Source organism: Anas acuta, chromosome 1 (assembly GCF_963932015.1).
Source record: "Anas acuta chromosome 1, bAnaAcu1.1, whole genome shotgun sequence".
NCBI classification, from domain to species: domain Eukaryota; kingdom Metazoa; phylum Chordata; class Aves; order Anseriformes; family Anatidae; genus Anas; species Anas acuta.
The window spans coordinates 63,835,577-63,856,380 of NC_088979.1; the positions used below are offsets into that span (position 1 = coordinate 63,835,577).

At 39.2% G+C, this 20,804-nt stretch overlaps 1 long non-coding RNA gene across 1 annotated transcript; it reads right to left on the minus strand.

Moving 5' to 3' along the window:
- Positions 1-762: 762 nt before the first annotated feature.
- On the minus strand, positions 763-17,494 carry LOC137855410 (uncharacterized). Its single transcript, XR_011095710.1, has 3 exons — positions 14,016-17,494; positions 6,310-6,379; positions 763-2,808 (listed from the first exon to the last, which is right to left on the minus strand). It is a non-coding gene; the product is annotated as an uncharacterized lncRNA (long non-coding RNA).
- Positions 17,495-20,804: the final 3,310 nt, after the last annotated feature.

The window sequence follows — 20,804 nt, forward strand, 5'->3', positions numbered from 1 at the left end:
GGAGAGGAACAGAGCTAGTAGCTGCATTTTCAGAGTGGGATACATCCTGATAGAGCGTGGGTGGATATAGAGCTCAGAGTCAACTGTGCCTTGGTCAGATGCCATTGGTAGTGACAGTTTACACCCCACAGAACAACAACTGTGACAACCAAACCAGTACTAACAGAGGCAAGTCTTGTCTCTGTCCAGACATAGTCCAATTGGAAATGGCTGATGTACTGTGTCTTGGATCTCATTGCTAAAGGAAAGAGTCCATTTCTTCCCTAAGAGGCTCTTGCCCACTAAGGCAATCTAGGCATTATTTCTTTCAACCTGTCTCTTGTCATTCAAACCAGTATCTCATGTTTGTTTTCAATAAACCAGAGGGAATGTGCTTCTTGTAACCCAAGGCTCCCAGAAGGGTAGGGTGAGAGAGCCGCTATGCTCTGAGTCCCTTCCACAGTTTACAGTACAGATATGTATACAATGATTTGTTTTCCCATTTTCAGTACTAGACAGCTTTTGCTGGTTCAGACAAGTCATTTCATGCTTACCTGTCTCTTTCTAGACAAAGTGTAGCGAGGCCCCAGTTAACCTTGCCAGTGAATCAGAAGACCTGCTGATCACAGAGGGGTCCCTCCTGGTTACAGGGTTTGGTTTGAACTGATCTTTTTCCCTATCTGAAAAGTCAGTTTTGTTGATGGTGGTTGTTTTATTTGTTTGTTTTGGTGTTGTTGTTGTTGTTTTTGTTTTTTTTGGCAAGACAGGTATGTGCCCCTGGGTTTCCAGATGTATAAATGACCTTGGATCATTTTTAGTCCCTCGCGGTGGTTCCTGAGTATATAGGAAGCATTTTGGAAAACCCAGAAAAGGGCTAAGAAGTCTGCAGATCCTCTCAAATAGTATATATGCTTTAATAGCTAAGCTCTTGCTTGTTTCTCTAGTTTTCCAGCTACCTTGTAAGATCTTTACTGGATGACTAAGTAGCGCAGGAAAAACAGCATATCTACAGTGACAATAAACAAAAAATTACCCTCATGTACCTCTACTGTACAGATAGATGAGACATCCTGATGGGCAGTGCTCGTGGTGGCACTGACCCCTGTGCCACTGCCTCTTCATCAGGGTTACTTACGGTCTATACCAGGGCATGTGAAATCAGCCCCATGCCACATCTTCTTCTTTTCCCTTAACTCTCAGAGCCAGTTTCTCACTTTTATGATTCATTTCTTACTAAAACACAAACAAGTTCACAGGTTCTCTCTTCAGCCTGTTAATATCACATGTATATTTTTATGTGGAGGACAGATTTTTCCCCTTCCAGTAAGTAAAGGGATTAAGAAACTCAGATTTGACACAGTAATAGAAAGAGATTAAAGAATTAAAATAATTGACACAGGGGTTATGGCACAGTTCTCATAGAACATGAAAGTGCTTTAGTGAAAATTTGAGAGGTCAAAATATAAAATTACTTTCCACCATGTTGCTAGTTTTCCCTTGCTGCTGTAGAAAAGCCCACCAGAGAACCATTTTCCCCTTCTACTTCAAGCAATATTGTTTCTCATTTTACAAAACCACTACATAAAATTTTGTGGTATGCCAGGTTTGATTCTGCTCCCTCTTGAATTTCTGAAAAGAAATCACCAACTATAAGTACAATAACTCTCAGAAGTTACACTGTCATGGAATACAAGGAGTTGGAATAAATGCAGAGTCCACATGTTGAAACCTATCTTGAAAAAGAGAATGTTCAACTTCATTTGGTCAGACATTCAGAAACAAGACTCTTTCCTTTTAAACACTATACTGCTGCAAAGAATGATTCTAAATTGATTTGACATTATTATACTGCAGTAATCTTCCCAAATCCATGCTAAATCAAATGCTTACAGTGTGCAACCTCTTATAGTCCCTTGTAGCTATGTATTCTATGGTTCTTCTACTGCAGTAATTTCCCCATCCTTCTCTAGAGAGATTTCGTTCTATATTTCCATACCATTGTTTACAATTACTTCAAAGTGCGGTAAAATAAAATAAGCATGGAAGTCTGTGCAAAGATCAAAGAAGACTGTCGTAACAGTTGTTTTGTATGCAGTTAAATCTTACAAAAATACAATTCCAGAAAGTCAGTGTTACAGAAAATATGCTTCCACTGCAAGACAGTATTCACAACATTGGTCTGCGTGAAGGTTAAGGGAAATGTGTTTGAGCCCAAAGGCAGTCACACACTGAGGACATTGCAGTGCTACACTTGACACCTCTTTCACACCACCAGCACTCAAAGAAGTGAGGTGGAGTTAACACTAACCTGCACCAGTGTAACAGGGTACAGGATGCAACCGGTCTTATTACAGTCTGATGTGAGGATTTCCAGAGAGAAATGTTACTCTCTGTTTCTCCACAGAGAGTAACATATCTTTATTGGTCTAGTAACACACAGGAACTGTAATAAATATTTTCAAGTGCCACCTACTGGCACTTTATCTACTATTTACACAAATGCAACAATTTTACATAAGGACAACAATTCTAGAGAAGGACTCTAGAAATTGGGTAAGTCTCATCAGCTCTCTGGCCAACAGTTGAGCAGACTTCAAAGCTAGACATTACAGCATTCTGCGTGCAGCATGAATAACATACTTTTCTCTTGATCTGTTCAGAGACCTGTAAATATGAACCAAATCTTTGTAAATCCACGTGAACCAGTTGAAGTCTGTGGAAGAGCATTCTCACTGCAAGCAGGAAAGCTGAACTCTCCAGAACAGTAGTTATCCAGTTCTTGGTTCCAATGCAGATCTTGTGGTAGATTTCTTTTGAATGTTCCAGCTCCTGGAGCCAAGAAATTGCATGAGAGTATAAATTCTGTTTGGGAATATAATAATGCATATGTGTGTTTCTGAAAGGTGGTGGTGGGAACTTGAAAAACATTACTTCCATCAAACTTGGAAGCAAAGAAGCAAAATGTATCTACAGTACCTACAGCGTTTTTTATTATTGTTTATTAAATCTTAGAGCTTAGGAGGAGGGGAAGAGCTGGTTGATTAATTTGCATAAGTGGGTTTGGCAACATTGCACAAGTTGAATGAGGAGGCTAACATCTCACAGGAATACTGTGGTGCAGCTGGTAAAAAATTCTGGATTTTCTCACTCACAAAGTCCTGCCTGCAAATTGCTTCACTGGTCAGTACATCTGATTGTTACTAATGATACATACTGATTATGTGAATGGAGCCTGGGCTATTTTGTGTTCCCCCTGCCCCCGTCCCCACCTCCAACCCCTTGTTTTGGTACTAATGGTACCATCACTTAATGTGACACCCCTCTATATGGCTATTTTCCTTACAGAGCTGAAGTACCTAGAATGTTGAAAGAAATTATTTTAAAGATTTTGAGATAACACAAAATTAATGTAATGACAACAGAGTGATTCAATATAGCCACGTTTTTTTAGGACAAATTATTAGTCTTCTCCAACAAAGATTTATATTGCTTACAGAACTCACAAGTGATATTGAGGCTAGGGTCACATGAAACAGTTTAAAAGAAATTATAAATCTAAATGAACACATCTGAGCAAGAACCATGCTATTTTTTGAGACCAAAAAATGATTTATTATGAAAGTTATGAAACTTTGGACCCTATTATGTATTAAAGAAACCTATTTATGACCACATAGTTAAGTCTGAATTATTATGCTTATTCCAAGCACTGATTTTGCAAGATTTATGACTCAGTCACTCTACTATTTCCAGAGATGAAACTTGCCATTCATAACCACAATGAAGAAAAAAAGAAATCGTGATTTTTTAAAACACATTCAATCAAGCTTCAGAACTACAGAAGTGAAAAATGTTTTTATTGTTGTTACTGTTATTATTAGAAAAACGTCATACCTACTGAAAGAGGTCGTGACCATGTTTAGCTTAAAAAATTACTTATATTTAAGTCTACAATATTACTTGTGCTAAAGTCCCTGAGGTGTTTGAGCTCATTATTTACAGTATTGTTCTTCTAATGTAAATGTCTGAGAATTATTTATTATGAAAAGCAGTTGTTGAAAGCTTACAATAAAAAGAGTAGCATTCATAAAATTATTTTATTGCACTCTGAGAAACTATCTAATTTGAATAAAAATAATTTCAAATTTTGCCACTGACATTTATAATGCATTCAGGTCAACAACAGTGCTGTTTTAGGCCAAGGAAAAAAAAAGGGAGTTATTCCCTTCCCTTACTATCCAGAGCTACCAGATATCAAATCTTTAGGGAATTATCTGAGAGAAGGATTCTTGATATCAGTGTCACATGCCCCCTGGACAAACAATAATTACTTGTCTTTACAGACTGAAGAGATAGCCAGGATGTAGAAGCCCTGGATTATAGCTGATCCATGTAATTCATTCCTGTCCTGAACTTAATTGCAAATGTGGAATACATTCCCTTGGAACACCATGGTAGTCATTTTTTAACCAGTCCATGACTTCAGATGAGAGATTTCTGAGAATAGCCCATAGGTTTTATTTAGTGTTTACTGCAAGAAAATATTTGGCTGAAAGAACTACCTCAATCTTGTGTGTTTGTGTCCTCCCCACATAACACTTTGACTGTACTAAATTTATCTATTCTCAGTTTGTGGAACTAAATGTATTCTTCCATGGTTTTCTTTAGACACAGACAAAAAAATCCTCTTGGAATAGGGGCAGCCAGATTTTGTATAGTGAAAATTGTGCCTCAGCAGACTCACAGACCAACACCTTGAAGGCAACAAGCAACAAACATGTTTGACCTAGATTGATTTCCACTACCTGAAGATCACATATCAGGTATTTTTGTGACAGTTCTGTTCCCTTACTAAAGGATCCTTGCCTCACCAACACGAGATGTGGCTCTGAAGATGGTTTTACCAGACCTGAGATGTTCACTCATCATGTAAAATCAACGGGCATCTGTTCAGAATTTTTAACTGAAACCAGTAATTTCAGCTCCAAGTAAAATTTGAAAATTTGGTAGTGAGAAGTCATTGTTTTGTTTTGGAAAAGCAGAAGGCAATTTTGAACAGCTACCTATTAGGAAATACCTGATGGTTAATAGTTGAAGGAAGTCCGCAAATTATTGTTCTGAGACAGTTTAAATGTTTTTCAGATTTTTCTTTTTTTATAGTATTTTAAAGAACAAGGGTACCCAATTTGTACACTCAGAAGCCCTAGCTCATTCACAACTCCTATGGCTTTCAGGCTTCCATTTTCTTAATGCCTGAAAACAGAAGCTGAAGTTCTCTGTGCTTCCAGGTGACAGAAAACTGGTAGCACTAGGGAAATGGGGCAAGACTTTTGCTGTTTGGGTGACCACACGTGCAAAATAAGGCACGTTTGAGTGCTAATGGCCAAATGCTTGGTAAATTCCCTGTTTGTCAAGTGTAGTCTTCTAGGTTAGGGAAACTATCCATGGTAGAAAACACAAATTTTGAGCCCTCAGTTACACAGGACCAGCTTCTGTATTACTAAATAAGGGCACATTGGAAATTAAATATGTTTCTTTTGGAGCATGCTGGAGGACATGGAGGATGTTAGCATTATGACCATTAAATGTGTGTCAGAATCACAGAACCACAGAATCTCAGAATGGTTGAGGTTGGAAAGAACCTCTGAAGATCATCTAGTCCAAGCCCTCTGCTGAGCAAGATCACTTAGAGTACATTGTGCAGGATGGCATCCAGTAGGGTTCTGAATATTTCTAGAGAAGGAGGCTCCACAATCTCTCCGCAAATCCATGCAGCACTATGAACCACATCCAACACTGAACTGTCATGGTTATTTTTAAGGCAATTCAGTTGGCATGGTAAAGTTTTCCATTAATTGTGAATATACGCTTGTATGTCTTCTGTTTTCTTCTTATTTTCTCTTGTTTGTATGCTTTTGTTATGCAATGAGCAGAGTATAATAATTATAATGTCATTAATCAGACAGCTTATTTCACCAAAGTATCAGGATAAGTGTAACAGAAATTCAGTGATGACAATGTCATTACCCATAGCTTTCTAGGTCATACTTGAGTGAGTTCCAGAGATTGCACAAGTATGTATAATTTCTAGTTTCCTACTGATTGGTATTATTGACCATGAAGTTTTGTTGACATGTTTGGAAACCTCAAAAAGGATGTACAAAACACTGCCTCAGGCTTTATTGTCTCTTGGAGAAACCCTAAAGAGAATATTGGGCAACTGCTTGCCTGTGTTGAGGGCTTGATTATTTGTAAGCTTCAGAAGTCTTTTGCACATTGCTGATTAGTGTGTATATCAAGACATTAGTTGAATCCACTGTGCATACAAACCTTTTGATATGCCACTGCTTGTCACTTTTTCCCATTCTCCTACATTCCTTGTTTTTCTATGGCCACATTCCTGCAAGGAACAAAAATGTTACATGGGGAAACAAAGGGTGACATAGGAAGCATTCACAGTCTCAAAAACAAAATAATAGCAAATGATGAGACCAGCTTTCCTGACAATGTAAAATGTCATACCTCTGCAGACTTCACCTGGCCTATGTTTTTTGTTTGAACCTGGCATAATGCCTCTCATTGTATGGTTGACTTCTGAAGTGACTAATTTATTTACACAGTAACTGTGCCCTGAGCTCACTGCAACAGAACCAGCAGGGAAGCTGTCCTGGTTCTCAGGCCACAGGAGGGTTGAAAACAGCAGGAGGTCTCTTAGGTCATCTCTCCAGTGACTAAAGGCAGGCAAGAAATGAGAAAACTTTCAGCCACTGTTTAAACAGCCAGGTCCTGTAGCAGAATTCCAGGTAGGATAGAATGTACAAACAATGTTTGCACTCTGCAGAAGAGTTCAGCAGGTGGCCATGAGCCATTAAGAACATTTGGCTCTACTTGCAGGACAATGAGTAAAATCCAATAGCAGAATGTCCCCTGCATGGCATCTTGGCATCTGTATATGGTCCAGTGTGTAGTCATCAACACCTGCCCCTTCCCCTACCAGACCTGCAAGGGGAAGCCCAGAATTCCAGCCAGGAAGAGGTCAGATTAAGATTCATTTCTGAAGTAGATTTAAGTAGTTTGAAGGTTTATTTATTTATTTATTTATTTATTTATTTATTTATTTTAATACATCATAACACCACTCTAATTCTTAAAGCAGGAATAATTATTTGGACATTTTGGACAAAAACAAACAAACAAACAAGCAAAAAACACTATAATAATTGTGTGAGATGTGACTGTGATATCAGGGAGCTAGAGTCAGTTTTTTGGAAGTGTGTTTCCAGAACCTCATCAGATATTTCACGTGCATGTACATTTGTACCAGTAATTAAGAATAACCAAGCCTGAAAGTCTGCACACCTCCCCATTTATTCTTGCAAGGCCATAGTCAGCTTTCCCTTAGAAAGAAACTACAGATAAATGAAAGTGATGCTGGTTTCAGATTGCATTAACTTGTAGAGCCTTGTGCACAAAAGGACCACTCACATAGTTGTTCCTATGAGGCATCACATAGAGTTTGGCCCTTTTTAGGAAACTCATTACTTAACAATACATTATTGTGTTTGATTGAATTGGCACAGATATGCTTGGCAAAGCTGCAAGAAGAATCTACGTTTTCAGGCCAAATGTTTTCAACCTGTGTGTGCCTGTGTTCAGGTCTGATAAGGTTATCTGTGGTGCATATGCTCCTAATTAAAAGGTTACATTCTTGTACTGTCCATAAAGGCTTCAGGGAGGTTGCATTAGATGCTGAAAATATCCATCTGTAAAGGCAAGTCTGCCCTTGGCCAAAGCTAGATCAAGGTCTTCATGCACACCTCTTCTTATATACCTATGATTTTTGCCTCCCTGCTTGCATCACCCCCCAGCTCAATAGAAGAGTGGGACAGTGCCTTATTCAACCTCATCTGCAGTCTATTTGGTGTGGTGGTTACAGATGCAGAAATATAGGATTGCATATTTTTGTGCATGATGAAGTGATTGAAGCAACTCTCTCATGCCTTATATACAGGCTTTAACCAATGTGCCTTTCTCAGCTATGTTTTGGAGTGAGCCCGGACCCTTTGCTGTCCACGTGCACTAAACGCATGCTGAACATGCCTACTGGTTGTCTCTGACTGAAGTCTCTGTGTTTGGGTAGGAACACGGTACTCAGCTTACTCAATCTTTTGTCCACATACACTGGTATCTTTAGTGTTTATATATGACAATAAATTTACTATTGTTATAATTTATATTTTTATAAATATGTATATTTAAATAAATATAAAGTTATTTATATAAGTTTATTATATTTAGTCTACTAAACTTGTAGACTTACTGCAGGCATATCCCAGGCAGGGGTTCTTGGGCTGTGGATGGATTTCAGTCTTCCCATTTGCAGCCTCATTTTAGGTGCCATTGCAGCTACTCTGGTTCTCTTGTGTAAGCATGGGTACACTGGAAAATTAGGGCTGCCTGAGCTGCCAGTTTGTCTTCCTCTAACCTGATATAAGCACAGGTTTTACAGTACTTTAACTTAATCAAATGTTTTTGTTTTTGTTTTTGTTTTTGTTTTTGTTTTTTAAGGTAGTAATACTAGTATAATTCTTATTGTATGCACAAGTATTTTAGGCTAACGATTACTTAATAATTGTATACTCTCCACATACAAAGGAAATTATATTGGGAGCTTTGCCACACATGGAAGATTGTACTACTTTGACTACATGAGTCTTATCAGAACAATGCATTTCTGACATTTTTAGAGACTTTAGACTTGCAACAGTCCAGTTTTTGTGCCTAATGTATATTGTGTTGCATTTTTAAAGGCCAAATGCATATTTCTATCATTAGAATAGGACTACTTAAAGACATTGATTACAAAACATTAAGTTTTGCAAAATGATGTCAGTTTTTCACTGGTCAGGGAGAAATTTTGTTCCTTCAGTCTAAAATATTCCAGTCTCCAGACAGCTTCATTTCATCTGCCTTTGTCTCAGTTAGTCTTCCTTCCCCCGTTTTGTCTTTTCTGTATATGGATGTAGACCTGCTGCTAGTGCTGTGGATCTTCCTGACTCTTCTTTCCTGTTCTCTGTTTCTTGCTTCCCATTCTTCTTCCCTAATGGCAATTCCTTTGCTCTCTGATGGATTCCCAAGTCTCTAATCAGAATTTACTCCTCCCACTCTTGCAATGTCTTCCCCAACCATTTCCTTACTACCATACTTCTCTTTTTCTCTGCCTTGGCAAAATGTTTCTCTGATGTCAAGAGCAAAATAAAATCTCTGAATCTATAGTATCAGTTCTTACCTGGAAGGTTTTGTTTGCCAGCATGAGGACTAGATTTTTTTTTTCCTATTTTTAATGCTATCTCCTGCAGAAAATATTTTTTAAGAAACAGCTGGCTGTTTAGGAACAGACGCTTGGATGTTCTTCCTGTGCAGTGATAAAAGCTTTTCTTCCTTGGTTGAGCAAGATATTTATTTATTTATTTATTTATTATGTTTATTTTTTATTTCCACTGAAGGACTGGTTTGGCTTAGTCTCAAAAAGCCCACTACTGTAAAAATTTCAGATGCAGGTCTTTTGTGTGTTATTAGCTTCAAAAGCAGGTCATGAAAAGGAAGCAGCCTCTGAATGGAGCAGCATCTGACCAGATGCGTGGATCACGATGCCACCTCTGGTGACCCTGATTAAGCAGCCATAGATGTAAAGTACCTTTCTTGACCCTAGTTTTCTTGGCCTCCCTTCAACTATTTGTCTGAACACAAATGCCTCTCTGCCCCTCTTATTTAAACAAGTGCAACCTGTTTACCCAGGGAGACAATTGCTTTGGTTGCCTTATCCGTGTCAGTGGTAACAAGCTGTGGAGGGAGGCCGTGTCTGCTTTGCTGCAACCACGTATAACAATCCTGTATGTCCACCTGCACAAGCAAAGGAGAGCGAGGGCAAGGACCCTTCTCATCTCTGCGTAGTTTCTGGCATTCAGACATATACAGAAGCTTCATATCTCTCTCCCTGGAGTGAGATCTGGGCCAGTAGTTCATGTCACTCACATTCCACGTGTTTATACATGAGCGTAGCAGCAGTTGCTGATTTTTATGCTCCCACAACCTTGGTAAAAATGCCTTCAGGAACACTTCCCTCTGCACCTTCCCCCCACTGCCGGATGTGGCTTACAGCCACAATCCAGCCCTTAGATTGCAAATGGCTTGGAGCAGGGATTATGCTTCTCTTTTATGTTAAACAAGAGCAACCCACACTGAGTGTGCTCATTAAAAAATCATGTTGTTCAACACTGATCCCTTGGGCTATAGTTAGAGCGCCGCAACATAACTTGCAAGAGACAGGTTGGATTCTCAGGCCAGCCAGGCTCAGAAAAGGATGAGCGGACAGCAAAACAATCTGTTGGAAGAATAAATCCCACACTTAGGGTGGAACAGTAAGGCAGCCTTCAGTGGAAGACAATCTTAACAATACGACTGCTTAAATGAAATTAGGAAGAATCCTAACAGGTATGCAAAAGTGGCTGTTTCTGTCAACCAGAAAGATAAGTTATTGGCCAGAGTGCATCACAAATCACATTAAAAACAAATTAAATAGTACCTTGTGCCATTACTAGAAGGTATATTTCCTGGTTTTACCTGTCCAGGAAGCCTACCCATCTATAAAGACCACATGTGTAGGTGGATAAATGACACAAGAAAGAGAAAAATGACTAAGTAGCTAAGCTTATTGTGCATGTTATTAACTTCATAAATGTCCCTAATGATTCTGCTATGGGTGAAGTGCATGAGGGAACTAGCAAAGATAAAAGATGTTAGACCACATAGCATTTTAAGGATTCCAGGCATATAATAGATGTATCACTTGAGCTGAAAGCAGAATGATGTCTTGAGAAAAACATCTGGACCTTTTTCTTTTCTTTTCTTTTCTTTTCTTTTCTTTTCTTTTCTTTTCTTTTCTTTTCTTTTCTTTTCTTTTCTTTTCTTTTCTTTTCTTTTCTCTTCTCTTCTCTTCTCTTCTCTTCTCTTCTCTTCTCTTCTCTTCTCTTCTCTTCTCTTCTCTTCTCTTCTCTTCTCTTCTCTTCTCTTCTCTTCTCTTCTCTTCTCTTCTCTTCTCTTCTCTTCTCTTCTCTTCTCTTCTCTTCTCTTCTCTTCTCTTTCTTTTCTTTTCTTTTCTTTTCTTTTCTTTTCTTTTCTTTTCTTTTCTTTTCTTTTCTTTTCTTTTCTTTTCTTTTCTTTTCTTTTCTTTTCTTTTCTTTTCTTTTCTTTTCTTTTCTTTTCTTTTCTTTTCTTTTCTTTTCTTTTCTTTTCTTTTCTTTTCTTTTCTTTTCTTTTCTTTTCTTTTCTTTTCTTTTCTTTTCTTTTCTTTTCTTTTCTTTTTTCTTACTAAGTACTAGGAACCTTAAGTGGAGAGAACAAGATCCTACCCACAGTTGCAGCTCCAGCAGTTTTGACAGGCCCAAGCCTGTCTGGACAAATTCTTCCATGAAATATCTTCTTGTTGTAGCCTGTTGATCTGTCTTACCTGTCTCCATCCACCCGCACAGGGACATTTGCACATCAGAGATCTCTGAGAACAACTGAGATACAAAAGAGGGAGGAGAGAAGGTGACTGTTTTCTAGGGGAGGGGGGTGAGGGTGGGGGGAAGAACCAATTGCATTAGTAATCCCTGTATTCCCCAGTCCATTATTTGGGGGTGATATTTGTTAGGCAAGTACATCTGCATCACATTGGTGGGGAGGCAGCTCAGTAGTTTGAACTTCAACACTCTACCGGTGTGAGGTGAAGGAAGCAAAAGAGAAACTTCTCCACTGTTAAAACCGCCGGTGTGTTATTCACTGTTGGGATAAAACAGACTGAAGCTTTAAAGAATCTGGCAGAGACACAGATAACACTGAAAAGCGATGTCTCTGCTGTACAAGACAGGGTGCAAGATTAAAAGGATATATGTGACACAATATATATCACAAAGGATATATGTGTGTTGAGGTCATTTAGAGCTGTGTTTCTCTGCCTGTGGTCTGCAGAATACCAACGATCTATCAAAGGTGATCCTCAGAAAGAGTCGACTATTTAAATTACAAAAATAATATAATTTCCTCTATTTTTTTCCCATTCATGTAGGTGAGTTTGCCAATGAAACAGGGAAAAGATGTGAGAAGTAATAAAAAATTACTCAGAGAGAATACTGGGCTGTACGTGAACACAGCTGTGACGGTGCTGCACAGACTAGGCCATGACTGCCCTTTGAAGAAGTCAAACAAGAAAAGACTGACAACCACCAAGTCCTGCAAGCAGTTTGACATCTGACTTTTTTAACGCATGAGAACTTTCATGCTTTTTGCATGAAGATAGTTATATAGGAAACCCCAGATCACATACCAATGGCCTGATCAACTGTGCTTTTAGCTACCCATTACCACTATGGCACTCCTCTTTTTCCTTCTCCTTATCAACGCAGACACAAACCCTGATGCTTTCATGGGCTTTGTCTGCATGAATTAAACTAGCGCTTATTTTATCAGAAGGCAGGGAAAGGAAAAAGTGACCGAAAGTCTCAGCATCATTCTTGTTCACCTGCACAACCTAATCAAAGACATCCACAAGCAATGGGGGCGCATGAGAAGGCTTCCTTTACCCTGTGGAAATTTTGCTGCTCAAAAAGTGATGGACTAGCTACATCACCCTCTTTCTCTTTGCACTGGAAAGTTGGCATTTTACCAGCATATTGCCCTGATGTCTGGACAGTTTTGACAGCTGGGGCAAGTAAACCATATTGTCCTAAGTAAACAGCCTGTGCAGCCTAAGCACTCATGTTCTGTGTCACTGACACCAGCAGTGATCTGACTTTGGATCAGCAGACGAGAGATCCTTCCTCTGCCTCTGGATCCAGAAGGGGCACGAGGCACACATCCTGCCTTCCCTCCTGGGAAGCCTCAGGCACATTTTGAAAGACTTCCTTGCTTGTGACTGGGAAGATAAGCTTTTGGACCTAAAAATACCGTCGATTTGGCCTGCCATGGTACCATCTGGAGATCGTTTGTAATTACTATAGTTGTTGGGTTAGCGCACACCCCTTCCAATAGCTGGTGGAGAACTGATGATAACTACCATGAAAATGGCATCTTTATTTATAGCAATGCTGAGAAAGTGCTTAATTGGTTAAAAAGCTGAAAAAAAAAATGCTCTTCTTAATATAGATTTGAGTTCAGCAACAAAAATGGTAATAATTATCAGAAATGTATTTCAGAAATGCAACATTTTATTAATCTGGAAGCAAATAAGTTGCTTACTAACGAATGTCAGGAGGGTAAGGTGGTGTCCTTTCCTTGGAGTTCCCTTCCCCAGGTGTTATTTTATGCCTCAAATGATAAAAGACATTTTGCTGCTGCTCAATGGGAGAAAGCAAGCTTGTAGTACAGAGTATGCAGGCACAAGTGAACCAGTTTTTTCCAGCTGGAACTAGGTTGTTGCTATAGCAACATCCAAATGATAGACAGATTTTCTGAATGTGCAGTGGTCTACTGTGATAACAGAGCTTCCAGGATTTCTACTAAATAGCTTCAAACTTGTGAGAATGCAATAAAACCAAATGCCACATCTTTGAAATAACACAAGCAAACAAAAGCCAGTGCAATAACAAAACCATTTTTCACCTAGCTTTCAAATAAAAACCCCACTTAACACATAGCATTTATATTCCTAGACAATATCTTCCTGCCAATCTCTTTTTAGTGCACTGGCATACCAAATGACAGACCACACTCCAAGTTTAACACCACCTACAGACCCATTCAGTATGGTGGCACGCAAAGCGTTGTGTGCACAAGATGCTAGTTCCTTCAGTCTTTTTTTAGGATGCATGCTGCCTGCACATCAGTGAGGATCCCATTGAGTCAGTGAAGCCTCGCAAGAACACCCCACTCTCTTCATCACTATGTTTTGCAGCACGGAGACTAACTGGCTGAGCACATGGTGGAACAGATAACATATTCATACACAATCCAAAAAGAAGTTTCCCTGGGCCACTTCCATTAAAAATAAAACATACCTGCATCAGCCATGTCCCCTTTGAACACACTGGACACATAATTTCGTTCAAAGCAGCTTCTTCCTCTGCTCTTCCTGCTCTGCTCCATGGGAGGAAGGTCCAGGATTTTGGAAGAAATCCTTTCCTGAGCACAGCCGGGGCTCATGAGCTCTGCAGAGACTATTTGGCTGTGTCTCTTCATCATCCATTACCTCTCAGTGGGAATGCTCCTGCACTGTCTGCAGTCTGCAGCTTACAGTGTGTTTAATGTCCTTTTGCCCCAGTACCCAATCCCTCAGGCAGCTCCTCTCCCTAGGAAGCTGCTGCCAATTATATTGGTGAAATCTTCCAGTGAACTTAGCCTGTTGTCTGTAAAGATGTTTTTTTGTCCCCAGTGGAATGTAGCTGTAAATCCAAGACAGAGGTTTTGACCTGTTTGTGTGTACGAAATGTAGTCTGTACTTAGATTACCCTCAACACCCTTAGATCTGTAACCTAGTTATTACTGATGACTTCATCCTCACAAGAGACCTGGTATATAGGAAGGTTTTAATAGCAGCTTTGATGTAAAAGCAGCTGGTAACTTGGAGACCTTTGCACAAAAGAGAAGTCCTGGGTGGAGCTGGAAGCCCAGTTCTCTTCATTTCAGGGCTTGGATCTTAGGCATACAACCTTTCTTCTAACAAGTGGTTCCAGATTAGATAGAGAAGGTAAACTTTCATATATGTTAAAAACTCAGTGTCTATAGAAGGGTGTTAGAAGCCAAAAGTCACATGTGCTTTCAGGCGTGGTAGTAGATATATGACTTAGGAATTAATTAATAAAGAAAAGAATAACTTACAGTTTAGTTAAATAACATTATATGCATTTGAATTTTGGTGGGTTTTAGTTATCTTAATACTTAAGACCACATTGGAACATACTTTTCCTCTTGCTTATGTGGTTTATACAACTTTGATAACGTCCTGCAGTAAGGCTCAGCTAAATGAAAAGATGAATTGTCTTTATGATTCACGAGGCACTTTGGATAATTAATTACTCGGCATTTATGGTTTGGCATGTGGTCATCAATCGTTCAAAAAATTCACATTTGTAAACATATCCTTTGCAGCTGGTCTTCTTATGTCAGACTTCAAAATGACTGGTGGAGATATAAGAGAGCTATAAATGTTTTTCTTTGAAATTTACTGGTTGTGCTCCAGTTTATTTCTTGTGGGAAAAATTAAGCAACAGATGTGGGAGGACAGGAGCACTAAGAAAAAATGGTAAATTATCTTGAATGGTTCTCAGATTCACTTTCTTTTCCCTATTTCATTAGTAGATCCTGGAATCTCTAAACCCTCCTTGCTGTGGCTTGGATCTGGCAGAATTGTTCTGGTGTTAGGATGGCTTCGTGAAAATTTTTGAAAAGTCTGAGGTCAGGTAGGAGGAAAAAAGATTCCTGAAAGAGTAGGCTTTATTTATTTATTTATTTATTTATTTATTTATTTTTAATTAAAAAAAAAATCATGGCTTACAAAACAAATCTTAATACTCTATTTTATGTTTTCAAATCATGCAGTGATTTGATGTGGCAGAAATCAAAACTGTTTGAGCTAAAAACTTTTGTGCTGGGGATGAATTTTGCTACATGAGACAGGTGCACTGCAACTAGCTGATTCCAGCACTGCATAATTCTGGTTCATCACCACCCAGGGTGGTGCTCAGCTGCTCAGAGCCCTGAAAGAGGCAGACACTACATAAGGAAAAAGAAATGCCTGCTTATACATATGGGGGCCACAGGATCATTCAGACAGACTCATCTTCAGGTTTCTTGAGCAATCTTATTTCTAGCATTTCCTAACTTAGAAACACTTGTCATTTCAACCTGTATACTTTGTACAAAGTAAATGACAGTCATTATATATATATGCATGCATGGAAATACAGAGAGCGTACGCTGCATCTATTTTTACAAGTGATACAGGAAACTAAACACTACTCATTTAAATTATAATGTCTTCTGGTTTCGCTCGGTTGCTTTTATAAAGAGCATACTATTGTTCTTAAAATCTGATAACCGTAACACAGGGCGGAACTTTTATCTGCCTTAAATGCAGGCTTCAGCTACAGACATGTTGAAGGACATATATTTAGAATTAGAAGGATTCTTGGCTGACACAAAGCATGCAAACATCTGCACGGTTTGTGCTGAAACAGTAACTATTGTAAGGAAGAACATCTCTTGGGAGGCCACAACCCAGGCATCTGGCCAAGAGTAGGTACAATTTCGGTGATCACACAGGCTCCACATGCAGATCATTGTGACTCTCACGCTTGTTCAGTTTGACCTTCTGGCAGGTCTGCTGTTGGTTTTCTGGTCCTGTACACTTGTCTGGCTCTTTCTTCCTAATATTTCACTATCCCCACACACAAGGGAAAGCCATGATCCCCCACATCCAGTAAGTATTTTCCAATCGTGTTTTGGATGTGGAGGAATAGGAGTCTTTAGTACAGGTGGGTTTGTGGTTCAGTAAGATATTAAAAGGTGAGCAAATCTGTTTATCTGCTGCATATAAGACCTGACAAAACTCAACAGTGCCAGTGTTGATAGCATTTTGTCTTTCAGGGTGTAAACCTGCAGTCTGTTAATGTTGCCTGCATGCTTAATTCACATCACTTCGAAGGCATAGAGAAGCCAAAAGTGGAGTAAGGGATAGGGTGAGTCAGGTTCTAGATACTATAAAGTCACATGCAGCATGTGTGCAAGGCATGCAACACTCCCTGGTGCTGGGACCACAGATTGCTGTACTGAGACAGAGGAGAAATAGCCAGCTCTGGCCGTAGTAGAAGCAGGGAAATTCACTTTATCTGCATTTATCTTTGCTTGCCTCAGACATTGGGTTGATTAGTAATTATTGCAGGTTGATTTGTGCTGTGGTTTATGGATAAGGAAGACGGCTCTGAAGGCTGGTTCACAGTATCAGTTCTTCCCTGGTAAACAGGTTAAAGGAGCATCATGCTCTGAGGAGAGGCTGAGCAAGCACTATGCAAAGGAACATGTGGACAATAAAAACTCCTTGAGTACTACTGTGAAGCATTTTTTTTACTTATGCAGAATGGAGATCAGAAGTGCATAGCTTGTGCTGTGCGGGATTTAGAGGCTTGTGTGCTTAGAAGCAGTAGTGAGGTATCCAGAAAGAAGAATCCAAGGGAAATAAATCAATAGTGTTGCATTATGTGTTATGAAAAACCTTCAGAAATGTTTAACATAGTTATCTAAATTAATGCAGCAAATGAGTTTCAGCATAAATTACGCAGTCATTTTCTCTCCTACTGATGCACATGATAGGGAAAGAGATTTTGCATTGCTAAATAAAGAGAGAACGTGGGGTAGAGATACCTTTGCATATCTGGACTACGTCTTGCAGCATATAGAAGGCCACTTGTTTGCCTGCCAGTTATGCCTGGCTATGTTAGAGAAGCTTTATCTCGCAATAGCTATTTTCACCTGCACATGATGATACAGACTTTTTTTTTTGGGGGGGGGGTGTAGGCGGTGAGTGGGAGAGAGGTGTGTAGGGGGGTAATGTGTGGAGCGATGTTTGTTTTACATCTGTTTCTAGAAGCTGCAGTTCAGGTGTAGTTATACCAGTATGAAAGTACTGTTTGGACTAGGGGAACTCATTTTGCAGCCTGAAGCAGAATGAGCTGTACCAATAGAAGCACATGTAACAATTATAATTGCACTGGGACCCAGGGAAGCTAGAATGGTTTCTTTACTAGTGCAGCTAAAGCTGCAAGACTTGTTAATGTAAGTAAGTCTTTAGATGAATTTTTCCCACTCAAGGTGTTCCCACGGGAAACAACACCAGCTTCCCCAGGCCTTTCAATGCAACATGGAATGGAGTAAAAGAAGTGGGGGTCCTAAATTGGTTATGTGCAACAAGGTAAGATGTTCTTAGACCCAGAACTTCAGAAATATGTCTGGTTTCTTTCTGAATACCAAACAAATGGAGTCTCTGGGTGGTGTAATAATGGTTTCATTTTTACCAGCTTGATCACTTTTATTTGTGAATAAAGCCATTGGATTCTGTTGGGAAATAAGCATGTTGTGTAAGCTTGCTAGCCCTACTCCAGCTAATTCACACCAAACAACCTGAAACCACTGCACACACTCTCCTGCTGTCTTATGACCACTGCAAAATTGTCTGCAAATGGTCTGAAGGACACTGTTTCAGCTAGAGGCTTGCCAAGTGCACAGTGCCTCAGCATAAAGAGATAAGACAAGAGAGAATTTACTTCAAATTGAGCAATCTTAATTATACAAGGAGAATAACTTTTCTGAGAAAGACTGATGTCTTTCTCTGACTTTTTGTGCTTTAGGGATTCTTTTTGCTTGATTTGTTTTTACATTCCTTTTAAATATGTGTGAAGCAGATGAAGGTTTGATTTGGGACAGGTTTGCTACATCCACATCTGTCAGAGCCTAAACCATGCTCTGACATTTCTTTAACTTTCTCAGAGCTTGAATTCAAGATCTTGGGTTCTCTTCTCCTGGCCTGCAGTGGACATGTTTGAAGAGGGCCATCCTTGAATCATGCTGTGGTCAAGTTGAGGTTGGTCCTAGAGTGCAAATGTGCCAAATGTGTATTAACAAATCATTCTGTCACCTCTATTCCTTTCAATGTTAAATCTCATAGAAGACCCAAATTCTTGGTTTGCCAGGACATTCTCATTAATCTGTCCATTTTTATGAATATAGTCAGCTACTTTTTTATGGCCCATCTGTTCAAAACAGCATTTAAAAGCTATTTAAAAGCTATCTTCTTACCAAACCTTCTGCCTATGGATATAGTCTGGAAAGGGAGCAACAGCTCCAAACTGTAGACACCCAAGTTCTGATATCTACAAGTAGGTATTGATATATAAGTTAGATCCTTAAACGCCCATTACACTCAGTGGAGAGCTAGTCAATACAGTGACAGAGCACAGGGAGCATTCATCTCATCCTGAAGTAAACACCTCTTAGCTAGTCAGCTGAATCACTCTCCAGACTCCATTGAGTGCATAGAGTTAGGGAAGGAGAAAAGAACATTGCCAAATCAAACTGAATAGAATAGCTATCAAGACATTTTTCCTGACTTTGGGCAGAGACAGTATTAATCTCCTTGGCTTGCAACAGTTTTGTAGAGGCTATAGAGGTGCAAACTTACTGCAAGAACCAAGAAACCAACACAACTGTGAACCAAATCAAACTGTCTGGTGTGGGTACAGGTTTCAGACGCATGAGAAAAGGAAGAAAGCTCCAGAACTGAGAAGCTCGGTTGTATAGACGTGAACAGTATTTGTTTCTCAAGTTTTTTAAAGTATACCCTCACAGTTTTTTTTGTGAAAGTGCCAGACTTTATGTTTCTGGTAATAAACAGTTGATGTGTATGCCCTGAAGTGTTCAAATGAATAGTAAAATTTATTGAATCTGGGGGAGGGGAAAAGAGAAGGGGCTGTATCTGGAGTGTTTGGAGATGAAGTCCAAATCTGTAGAACTCTGCACAGTGTCCTAGAAATCCGGGGACAGAATCCCCAGAGTGATAGATAATGTCTCTTTCTTTGCTTAATGTCATTCGTTAGTACAAGTTTAGTTTCATTAAAATGGATGCTCAACTTCTGTATGAAAATATATTAGTAAATACATATTCATTTCCCAGACTAGCTCTTTTGCATGCATTGTTTCTAGAGACATTATTATACAAAAGTGTCTCTGCGGACTCTGAAAATAATCAGAAACAATAGATTAAGTGAGTAGAGAGAACCCTCTCCCAATGGACAGCACTCCATGCTCTGTGAAATCCCTGTGGAAAGCGTGTAGTGTTACAGAATTTGCTGCAAATACAGACCAAGTCCATAGAAATGCTTGCTACCTGTTATTAAATCTTGCACATCTCAGTAGTCTGTGTCCTAAAAGCAGAGAAGAAAATGATTCCCTTTTTGTCCTGACCCCTAATCACTGAAAACTGTACATAGCCCATGTCCTGTCTTAACCCCTTCAGGCATTTCAATATTTGAAAAGCATGGCTAGCTGCTGTGAAAAAATAAAGCAACTACAGACAAAAACTGATTCTGTTTTTATTCTGTAGAGGAAAGAAAAAAAAATGATTCACAAAAAAAACCTGTAGAGCTAAGGGGTAAGATGTTTGAAATAGATTGAATTATCTTGAGTTAGGACACTGCTGATTTCCCAGCTAGATGTTACTGCTCTCATCTGAGGGGTGGCTTTTGTGTGCTGCTAGTCTATTACAAAGCAACATTAAAGCTCAAACACCCTAAAGTGTGTCAGAAATAAATGTCATTGTAAACCTATTTAATCAGTATTCTTTGATCCAACTTTGAATAAAAGCCCACCTAGTGCACTATTGCATTATGGTTTCATTCTTTCTTCACCAGCAGGGATGGAAACAACATGAAGGTTTTTCATACATGTCAAAACGGGTATCATTTTTCTCAGAAGGTCATCATCCTCTTGTATCTGGAACAAATGCAAATAAAGGACCTGAGACAATGTCGGTGGAATAGGAAGCAAGACTGCAAGTGTAATTCACAACTCTGCCCCCGTAAGCATGTGACCATGTGAAATAGATTGTCCCTGCTTTCAAAACTTATTTCCTCTTCTGAAGATCAAAAATCTTTATTTTGATTTAGTATATATAGAAGCTCATATCAGTAACTGTTTTGCAGGTTAAAAAGTACCTAACAATTGTAATCATTTATCTGTATATGAGAAAGTAACATTCTGGGATCTTGCGTGCCTCCACAGCTGCTCTGTTTTGATAC